This window comes from Bidens hawaiensis, unplaced genomic scaffold (assembly GCF_021521415.1).
Source record: "Bidens hawaiensis isolate Kalapana, Puna unplaced genomic scaffold, B.hawaiensis_p1.1 tig00010732_1, whole genome shotgun sequence".
NCBI classification, from domain to species: domain Eukaryota; kingdom Viridiplantae; phylum Streptophyta; class Magnoliopsida; order Asterales; family Asteraceae; genus Bidens; species Bidens hawaiensis.
This window is the reverse complement of record NW_027491822.1, coordinates 869,877-872,410: the sequence shown is the minus strand read 5'-3', so window position 1 is coordinate 872,410 and position 2,534 is coordinate 869,877. Positions and strand designations below refer to the sequence as shown.

The 2,534-nt window shown below is 34.2% G+C and overlaps 1 pseudogene across 1 annotated transcript; it reads left to right on the top strand.

Moving 5' to 3' along the window:
- The first annotated feature begins 754 nt into the window (after positions 1 to 754).
- LOC143536078 (phenylcoumaran benzylic ether reductase Pyrc5-like) lies at positions 755 to 2,534 on the top strand (annotated as a pseudogene). Its single transcript, XR_013135822.1, has 5 exons — positions 755 to 961; positions 1,082 to 1,216; positions 1,440 to 1,677; positions 1,994 to 2,197; positions 2,284 to 2,534. The product of XR_013135822.1 is annotated as a phenylcoumaran benzylic ether reductase Pyrc5-like (transcript).

Below are 2,534 nucleotides of genomic sequence, written 5' to 3'. Positions count from 1 at the left end.
AATGACTTGAATGTCGTGCATCTACATTACGCAGATTCTTGTATTTTACTATTTTTTAAAGGCATTTTAAATAATTAATTCGCAATCAATCATTTAAAATAATCAGGTATGAAACCAAATGTTATGCTACGAAATTGAATAGAAAACCAAAAAGTAGATTTATTAATGCTATTGACTTATTGTTTAAGACAATGAACCTAAATTAAAATTTATAGGTTTACGACGAAAAATAAAGAATTTGGTATACATATAATGTTTAGCGATAACTTTCAGAACAAACAATTAGCAAATACAATTTAGAAAAAAAAAATTATTTCAAATCATGTTCCTTTAGCAAAAATAATATATATATTTGCTATAAATATTTGTTAATATGTGAACATACACAAATTATTGAATACACGATGGCACTAAGCCACTAACACGCCTGATAAGGCATAAACTACTTGAAAATTCAAGTCGCTATACACAAATTCATAAATATTACGCGTAGTCTTCGCTTTTTATTCATCTAAAATGATTTTCTTAAATTTTTAATAAATCATGTTTCTTTCTAGATACCATTGGTTGCATTTGCCCACCACTAATTAATCTTCCACGGTCAGATGTGGCAATCTTAAAAAAGGGCTTATCATATTTATATTTTTATTTGATATAATAATCACATAATGACTTCTATATATACTGTCTATACCATAAATCAGCTTCCATAGATCTCTTCTCAAAAAAAAAAAAAGTAAAATCAACTTAATTAGTTTTTGAGGCCGGCAACATCTCAATGGCACAGAAAAGCAAGATCTTGATCATCGGAGGGACCGGGTACATCGGAAAGTTCATCGTAGAGGCAAGCGCGAAAGAGGGAAACCCGACTTTTGTTTTGGTCAGAGAAGGCACAACCACACATCCGGAAAAATCAAAGCTCATAGACAATTTCAAAACTCTTGGTGCCACTATTCTAATTGTAAGTAGAGCCTTTACTTTGTGTGATGGTTTTATGACTTAATCTCAATAATCCAGTTTTTTCTTGACCATTTTAAGGCATTTATAAGGAAACTATATGATTTTCATGAACCATTTTCAGGGAGATATTAATGATCATGAAAGTTTAGTGAAGGCAATCAAGCAAGTCGATGTTGTGATCTCGACGGTAGGTGGTGAACTGATAGCTGATCAACTCAAGTTCATTGCTGCAATTTAAGAAGCAGGAAATGTAAAGGTAATTACAGTTTTGCTTAAGCATGTGTAGTTGACTAGTTGATTGTATAATTTGACCTTTTCTAATATTCATCCGATCCAATATCCTTCTAAGTTGGATCTTTTCTAGCTTATTCGTTTTCGTTTAGTTGGCGCAAGTACGAGTCCAATGGCTCAAGTATGAGTCCACTGGCTCTAGATCTACTCAGTATCGTAATTAACCAATACTTTCATTATTTATGTAGAGATTTCTACCTTCGGAATTTGGAACCGACGTTGACCATGTCAACGCGGTCGAACCAGCGAAGAGCATCTTTGCGGGCAAGGCGAGCATTCGTAGAGCTGTCGAAGCCGCAGATATCCCGCATACTTTCATTGCCTGCAATGGGTTTGCTGGCTACTTTTTACCAAACTTGGGGCAAATGGACACATACACCGCCCCTAGGGAGAAGATTACCATCCTCGGAGATGGAAACCCCAAAGGTACACGCATTAATGCATAATCTGAAGTCATAAAGCAATGGAGGGCAATAAACAGAACCAGTGCCAACTCAACCTTTTAGAGAGCATATAAAAATATTTAAAATTTGATCTTTGTCATTAAAAAGAAAAATTGGCACACATTGTGTACGATTTCTAAATGACACAATCACACATATATATTAAAGTTGTAGCGAGTTTTTAGTAAAAAGAATAGTATTCGAGTATTGCAAAACCTAAAAATTAGACGAAGTTAATAATATAAAGAAATCATTACCAAAAGACTACTAATGTCTTTATGTTGTTTTATTCTATCTAGCTGTTTTTGTGAAAGAAGAAGATATAGCCTTGACTACCATCAAAGCGGTTGATGACCCGCGTACATTGAACAAGACATTGATTTTCAGACCTCCGGGCAACACATTGTCGTTTAATGATATTGTTTCCATCTGGGAAAGCAAGATTGGCAAGACCCTTGAGAAAACATATGTTCCTGAAGAGCAAGTTCTCAAAAATATCCAAGGTGAGTTCGATGAAAGAACATGTTTAATTAAAACGAGTTGACTTAAAAAATTATATACCGGAAAATAAGAAGTTGCTATCTTGCAGAGGCTCCATTTGGGTTAAGCATTCTTTTGTCCATAACACATTCTGTATTTATCAATGGAGACGCAACAAACTTTGAGATCGAACCTTCGTTTGGTGTGGAGGCTAGCCAGCTTTATCCGGAGATAAAATACACCACGATTGACGAGTATCTTGCTAAAATTGCATAAAAGTTTCTGTTTCATGTTTCAGAATAATCATTGTTTATGATTAAACTTTTCCTTGTTAAGCACTATGATGTTGTTTTCTGGATC